This window comes from Cebus imitator, unplaced genomic scaffold (assembly GCF_001604975.1).
Source record: "Cebus imitator isolate Cc_AM_T3 unplaced genomic scaffold, Cebus_imitator-1.0 Scaffold830, whole genome shotgun sequence".
Classification (NCBI taxonomy): Eukaryota; Metazoa; Chordata; class Mammalia; order Primates; family Cebidae; genus Cebus; species Cebus imitator.
Genome location: NW_016108145.1, coordinates 126,412 through 135,382, shown reverse-complemented (window position 1 = coordinate 135,382; position 8,971 = coordinate 126,412).

Genomic DNA, 8,971 nt, shown 5'->3' with positions numbered 1-8,971 from the left:
CCAGATTATAAAAAATAAATTATTTCTGTAAATAAGATTTCAACTGAAATGTTTGAAGCACATAGAGCACCCACCCTTTTTTCAAATAAACAATATGTACTAATTATACTATATAAAATGGCTGCCTTAATTGCATATCATCATGCTTATTGTTAAAAGTTTAAACACATACAAGTTCAGAAAAGAAAATAAACAATGATCCATTCTTTAATCAAGAGAAATTTATTTCCAATTTGCTAAACTTCTTTTCAATTGCATAAGCTGTGTTTGTGCACATGCAAATGTGTATACGCGTGTGTGTGCAAGAATCCAATGTTCTTCAAACCTGCATGCACGTTGGAATAACCTGGGCAGCTTTTAAAATGTGCCAAAGGCCAGAACCCACTTCAGACCAATTTACTGTGAATTTCCATTTAGCGTGAATTTCCATGGGTATCAGCCCCAGAGCTTTATACTTTTGAAGTTCTTAAGTTAATCCTAATGATACACTAGACTGGACATTGCTTCTTGTTGTTTTGTTATTTGTTTTTTAAAAGTAGAATCACAGATTTATTCATTTAGATGCACTACATTGTATTTAACTGTATCTCCATTGTTTGTAAAATATTTTAATAATCATTTGAAAATTATGAGCCTATATTATATAATAATAGTACATGATTTCCTTAGGTAAGATTCCTAAAAGTGAAATTGTTAGTGTTAAAGGCATAATTTTGATAAAGTTCTTATCAAAAGAACCTTATCAGAAGAACCTTATCAAAAGGCATAATTTTCTAAATATTTTCAAATTATTTATTTAAAAAGTGTACCAATTTAACTCTTAAAAGGAATATACAAAAAATGTTCATTTAATTTTACTGGTATCAACATCGTGTATTGCCATTTTAAATAAAAGAGGCTAAATTTTAATTCAAAACTAATATATAAATTTGTGTGTACAGTGTGATGTTTTGATATAGGTATACATTATGGAATGGTTAAATTAAGCCAATTAACATATACATCACCTCATATACTTTTTTTGTGGTAAGAACATTTAAAATCTATTTTAGCAATTTTGAAATATGCAACAAATACTGATTAATTATAGTTATAATTCTGAGCAACAGATCACTAAAACTTATTCTTCCTGTCTAACTAACATATTGTACCATTTGACCAGCATTTTCCCATTTCTCACCCTCCCTCCCAAACCCCCAACCGCTACACACCCTTTGGTAACCATCATTGTACTCTCTACTCCTATGAGTTGGGCTGTTTTACATTTCACATGTGAATGACATCATGCAGTATTTGTCTTTCTGTGCCTAGCTTATTTCACTTGGCATAAAGTCCTCCAGGTTCATACCTGTTGTTACAACTAATGGGATTTCCTTCTTTTTATAAAGACTAAGTAGTATTCCATTGTCTATATATGCTACATTTTCTTTATCCATGCATCCAATGATGAACACTTGGGTTGATTCCTAGGTTGGCTAATGTGAATAATGCTGCAAGAAACACAGGAGTGCAAATATATCTTTGACACACTGATTTAATATCCTTTGGAATAATATCCATAATAATATTGAGAAGTGGGATTACTGGATTATATGATAATTTTATTTTTAGTTTTTTTTTAAGAACCTTCATACTGTTTTCCTTAGTGTTTGTGCTAATTTATATTCCCTCCAGCAGTGTGCAAGGGTTCTCTTTTCTCTGTATCCTTGCCAACACCTATTATCTTCCATCTTTTTGATAACAGCCATCCTAACAAGAGAGAGGTGATATATTTCATTGTAGTTTTAATTTGCATTCCCCTGATGGTTACTGATTTTGAGCATCTTTGCATGTACCAGTTGGCCATTTGTACATCTTCCTTCACAAATATTTACTTGGGTACTTTGCTTATTTTTTTAATCACATTATTTGTTTTCTTGTTACTGATTTCTCTCAGTTACTTATATATTTTGTATATTAATTTCTTATTAGCTGTATGGCTTGAAAATGTATTCAATCATTTCATACTTTGTGTCTTTTTCATTTCCTTTGCTGTTCAGAAGCTTCTTAGTTTGAGGTAATCCCATTTGTCTATTTTTGCTTTTGTTGTCTGTGCTATTGGAGTTAGATCCAGGAAATACTTACTCAGACCAATGTTATAGAGCATTTCTCCTATATTTTCTTCAAGTATTTTTATAGTTTCAGGTCTTATGTTTAAGTATTTAATCCATTTTGAGTTAATATTTGTATATAGTGTGAGATAAGGGTCCAATTGTATTCTCCTGTATGTGGATATCAAATTTTCTCAGTAACATTTTTTTAATGTTTTCATTGTGGGTCCATTTAAAAAAATTTTGTCATTTTATTTTTTATTTAAAAATATTTAATTGAAAAAGACTGTATATGCAAGGTGTACGACATGATGGTTTGATATACATATATATTGTTTAACAATTTTCACAATCAAATTAATTAACAGTCTACAGCATGGGAGGTGATGAATGTGTTCACTAATATTTTGTTATTTTAAATGTGTTTCCTTTGTGCCCATATGAGTAGCAAGATGTATCATCCCTAGAGAAAATTACATAAAATGTATAACAATAACTACTATAATTTAACATAACATGATATAACACAGCATGACATGACGTGATATAACAATTATAAATATCACACTTTTTTTATATCACAGCACAAGACTACCACACTACCAGTACCCCAGAAGCTATATGCCTTTTATCAGTTTCATCAGCTTACCTTCTCCACCCAGAGATAACTACAATTCTGAGTTTTGTGACAATGCCATACTTGATTTTCTTTATAGTTTTATTTGTAAATACCTAATTTAGTTTTGTTTAGTTTAGAAATTTATGTAAAATAAATCATACTAGAGTTATATTTTTTCATGTCTTTTTTTTTTAATCTGCTCGATTTTATGTTTGTGAGATTTATCCAGGGTATTGCATGTACTGTAGGTCTTTTATTTTCATTGCTGCGTAGGATCCAGTTGTATAAATAAACCACAATTGACTTATTTATTTTCATGATGATGGCAGAATTATAGATACGTTCATGAGCACGAACAATACTATGGACATTCTTGCAGATACATTTGGGTACATGTACACACATTTCAATCTGGTTTCACCTAAGATTGGAATGGATAGGGTGTACAGTGGGTACATCTATGACTTTATTAAATAATGTCAAACTGACATCTAAGATAGTTGAACAATTTATACTCATATCAGTACTGTATATGTGTTCCTATTTCTGTACATTTTCACCAAATTTTACCAATTGTCAGACTGTCAAATTTTTTCCAATCTGGTTTATTGAGAGTTTTTAGCATAAAGGGCTGTTGAATTTTGTTGAAGGCCTTCTCTGAAATCTATTGAGATAATCATGTGGTTTTTGTCTTTGGTTCTGTTTATGTGGTGGATTACGTTTATAGATTTGCATATGTTGAACCAGCCTTGCATCCCTGGGATAAAGCCGACTTGGTCGTGATGGATAAGCTTTTTGATATGCTGTTGGATTCAGTTTGTCAGTATTTTATTGAAGATTCTCGCATTGATGTTCATCATGGATATTGGCCTGAAATTTTCCTTTTTAGTTGTGTTTCTGCCAGGTTTTGTTATCAGGATTATGTTGGTCTCATAAAATGAGTTAGGGAGAATTCCCTCTTTTTGCTATCCATGTGTTCTCATTGTTTAGCACACTCTTATGAGTGAGAGCATGCAGTTTGGTTTTCTGTTCTTGTGTCAGTTTGCTGAGAATGATGGTTTCCAGCTTCATCCATGTCCTTTCGAAGGACATGAATTCATCCTTTTTTATGGCTGCATAGTATTCCATAGTATATATGTGCCACATTTTATTTATCCAGTCTCTCATTGATGGGCATTTTGGTTTTGAATATTAACTTCTTACCAGATGTATAGTTTGTAAACATATTTTCCCATTACACATGTTGTTACTTTCCATTCCATAAGTTATTGATTGTTCCCTTTGCTGTGCAGAAGCTTTTTAGTTTGATGTAATCTTATTTGTCTACTTTTGCTTTTGTAGCCTGTACTTTTGAAGTCATATAAAAAAATCTTTGCCCAGGCCAGTGTCACAGAGCTTTGCACCTATGTTTTCTTGTACTAGTTTTACAGTTTCATATCTTACATTTAAGTCCTTAATGAAATTTGAGTTTATTTTTGTATATGGTGTGAGATGAGGATCTAATTTCATTATTCTGCATATGGATATCTAGTTTTCTCAACACCTTTTATTAAATAGACTGTCCTATCTTCATTGTTTGTCACTGGCATCTTTATTGAAAATCAATTGACAGTTATGTGTAGATTTATTCCTGGGCTCTCTATTCTGTTTTATAGGTCTATGTGTCTGTTTTGGGGCCAGTGCCATGCTGTTTCAATTACCATATCCTTGTAGATTTTAAAATCAGGTAATGTGATGCCTCCAGCTTTGTTCTTTTAACTCAAGATTGCTTTGGCTTTTCTGGGTTTTTCATGGTTTCATATAAAGTTTAGGATTTTTTTTTCTATTTCCTTGAAAAGTGTGACTGGAATTTTGATAAAGATTGCATTGAATCTGTAGATTGCTTTGGTAGTATAAATATTTTAACAATATTGATTCTTCCAATTTGTGAACATGGAATATTTTTCCATTTATTTGTGTCTTCTTCCATTTATTTCATCAATATTTTATAGTTTCTAATGTACAGATCTTTCACTTCCTTGGTTAATTTATTCCTGAGTATTGTATTTTATTTGTAGCTATTATAAGTGAGGTTATTTTCTTGATTTCTTTGTTAGATAATTCATTGTTAGTGTATAAAAATGCTACTGAGTTTTGTATGTTGATTTTGTACCTTGCATCTTTACTGAATTTATTAGTTTTAAGTGTTCTTTTTTTGTTGGAGTCTTTAGTGTTTTCTAAGAAACAGAGACAATATAACTTCTTTTTTTCTGACTTGGATGCCTTTTATTTCTTTCTCTTGCCTAACTCCTCTGGCTAGGACATCCAGTACTACATTGAACAAAAATTGCAAGAGTGGACATCCTTGTCTTGTTCCTTACCTTAGGAGAAACGTTTTCAACGTCTCATTGTTGCATAAGATGTTAGCTGTTGGCTTGTTGTACGTGGCCTTTATTTTGCTGAAGTGCTTTCCTCTTATGCCTAACTTTTTGAGTTTGTAGTATGTTACATTTTGTTAAATACTTTTCCTGCATCTATTGACATAATTACATGATTTTTGCCTTTCATTCTGTTAATATGGCGTATCATATTGATTAATTTGCATATGTTGAGCCATCCTTGAATCCAAGGTATAAATCCCACTTGATGATGGCGAATCATTCTTTTAATATGTTTTTGAATTTAGTTTGCTAATATTTTGTGGATTTTTGCATCTATGTTCATCAGAGATATTGGCCTGTAATTTCCTTTTCTCGTAGTATCTGGCTTTGTTCTCCAGGTAATGCTGGCCTTGTAAAAAGTGTTTGGAAATTTTACCTCCTTTTCTCTTGAAGAGTTTAAGAAGCACTGGTATTAGCTCTTCTTTAAATGTTTGGTAAAGTTTAGCAGTGCAGCCATCATGTCCTTAGCTTTTCTTTGATGTGAGACCTTTTATTACTGTTTCTACCTGCCTACTTGTTATTATTCCTCTGTTCATATTTTCTATTTTTTTATGATTCAGTCTTCTGTGTTCATAAAAGATACTTGATATGATCTCAATCTTCTTAAATTTGTTAAGACTTGTTTTTTAGCCTAACATATGAATTATCCTGAAAAATGTTCTGTGTACACTTGATGAAGATATGCATTCTTCTGCTCTTGGATGGGATGTTCCGTGTGCACTTGATAAAAGTATGTGTTCTTCTGCTCTTGGATGGGATGTTAGGGTCATCTGTCCCCAAAGTATAATTCAAGTCCATTGTTACTGTGTTGATTTTACTTGCAGAGAATCTGTCCATTGCTTAAAGTAGGATGTTGAAGTTCCCTACTATTATGGTATTACAGTCTATATCTCTTCAGATCTATTAATATTTGTTTTATGTATTGTTTTATATACTTAGTTGCCCCAGTGTTTGGTGCATATACATTTACAATTGTTATATATTCTTGATAAATTGATCTCTTGATCATTATATAATGACATTCTTTGTCTTGGTTTATGGTTTTCTACCTAAGGTCTATTTTATCACATGTTAAGTAGAGCTATCTTTGCTCTTTTTTGGTTTCCATTTGTGTGAAATATCCTTTTCTATATCTTTACTTTCACTCTGTGTGTTCCCGCTAGTAAAATGAGTCTCTTTTAGATACATATAGTTGGGTCTTGTTTTTTATCTATTGAACCACTCTGTATCTTTTGATTGGACTATTTAATCTATTTACATTCAGGGTAATTTTTGATAGGTAAGAACTTACTATTGCCATTTTCTCAATTATTTCTGGTTGTTTAGAAGTGCTTGTGTTTCTTTCTTCTTCTCTTGCTGTCTTTCTGTGGGACTAGATGATTTTACAGAGTAGTATGCTTTTATTTATCACTTTTTATCTTTTGTATATGTACTATAGTTTTTGCTTTGTAGTTGCCATGAGATTTATATAAAAAGTTTTATATTGTAACAGGCTATTTTAAGGTGATAACAAGCTAATTTTGATCTCATAAAATAAGTCTACACTTTTACCCCACCTCCCCCACATTTTCTGTTTTTGATATAACAATTTATATCTTTTATATTGTGTATTCTTTAACAAATTAATGTAGCCATTACTATTTTTAATAGTTTTGTCTTTTAACCTTCATACTAAAAATATAAATGATTTACATACCACCATTACAGTATTATTCTGTATTTGACTGTGTGCTTACTTTTGACAGTGAGTTTTCTAATTTCATGTTTTCATCTTACTAATTATTGTCCTTTTCTTTTAGCTTGAAGAATTCCCTTTAGCATCTCTTATAGGTCAAGTCTTGTGATGAACTTTCTCAGCCTTTCATTGTCTTGGAAAGTCTTAACTCTCCTTCATTTATGAAGAACAGCTTAGCCAAATAGTCATCTTGGTTGGCAATTCTTTTCCTTCAGCATGTTGAATATGTCATTCCACTCTCTCATGGTCTGTAAGGTTTCTGATATGCAATTCACTGCCAGCCTTATTTAAACTTCCTTATTTGTGATTTACTTTTTTTCTCTTGCCTTTTTTTTAGGATTCTCTCTTTGTCTTTGATTTTTGATCACTTGATTATAAAACATTTTGGTGTACTCTTCTTTGGATTAGATCTGATTGGAGACCTTTGCTCTTCCTTTACCTGGAAATGTGTATCTTTTCCCAGATTTTGAAAGTTTTCTGTAATTATTTTAAAAAATAAGTTCTCTACTCTTTTATCTTCCTCTTCTCCTTTTTGAACTATTTTAACTTAAACATTTGCTCTTTTCATGCTGTTCCATAAATCCCACAAGTTTCTTCATTCCTATTCAGTCTTTTGTTTCTTGTTTCTCTTCTGACTGTATATTTTCAAATACACATCTGTTTTAAAGAGGTTCAACAGTGGCTACTTCTTGGGAGAGGATAGTGCATCTGTGTCTCCCTTTTTTGTGTTTCCCAGCAAGTATGGCTATTGGTTACCTAAGTAACAAGAGATGCAGCAGGTGTTCTCTGCAGTGCAGGCCTCTGGGGATTATGGTGGCTTTCACGAAGAAAATGATATCAATAGCCTCCATCTTTGTTTTTGCCCCTAGCTATCTCCTAGCATCTTGGGTATTTTTTTTTTTTAGACACAGTCTCACTCTGTTGCCCAGGCTGGAGTGCAGTGGTTCCATCTTGGCTCACTGCAACCTCCGGCTCCTTAGTTTAAGCAATTCTTGTGCCTCAGCCTCCTGAGTATCTGGGAATACAGGTGCTCCCCACCATGCTCAACTAATTTTTGTATTTTTAGTAGAGATGGGGTTTCACCATGTTGGCCAGGCTGATCTTGAACTACTAGCCTCAAATGATTTGCCCACCTCGGCCTCCCAAAGTGCTAGGATTACAAGCCTGAGCCACAGCACCTGAATGTGTATGCCAATTTCTTTATCAATCCTTTGTATGTGGTGGACATTCTCCCTGTTTTTTGTTTCACTGTGTTGCTGCAGAGTCTTCCATGAGCCCTTGAGCTCTCTCTGGCTATTTTTTGTTTGTGGATCTTGTAATTGTGTGTGTATGTGTATATGAGAGAGAGAGAGAGAGAGAGAGTACTTATACATACATATGTTTTGTGAGGTGATGAAGACTGGTATCTCCTCACCTTATTAGTGGTGTCACCGTATCATAAAAGTTTTAATATTTTCTGTATACTGGTCCATTTTCAATTATTTATATTTCATTTTTGAGTAAATTTTAATCAATTATCAATTTTATCTGTTTTTATAATACATCTTTAAAATCTCTACTGTATCTGTAATTGTGCCATTTTTTAATTCTTAGCATTTTTTAGTGTAAGGTTTTAAAATTTCTATTAGTCTTTTAAAGTGCTACCTTGGGTTTCATTAATCTTCAATTATTTCATTAATCTTCAACTATTGAATCCTACTGTTCTATTTTGTCAGTTTTTATTCTTATATTTTTTATTTCATTTCTTCTTTTTTATTTGGTTTATTTTGCTATCACTTAAATACATTATTTCAAGGGTGTTTCTATTTTCAGATTTTCTTTATTTCAACACAGTAAACAAGACATTTAGGCCTATAAATATTTCTGATACTCATCTTAGTGTACTCTGTATTAATATTCCATTTAATCACTGACCACTTCTAAATATTTAATATTTTCTATCAGGATTTTTTCCTTGCTCCAAATGTTTGGAAGTGATTTTATAAATGTCCCAAACATTTTTAAAAATCATATTTATATTTTTAATTTCAGATTTTTAAAATTTATTTTTATTATATGTATTTAAGTTGTACAACATGATATTTTGATATACATATACAACGTTTGA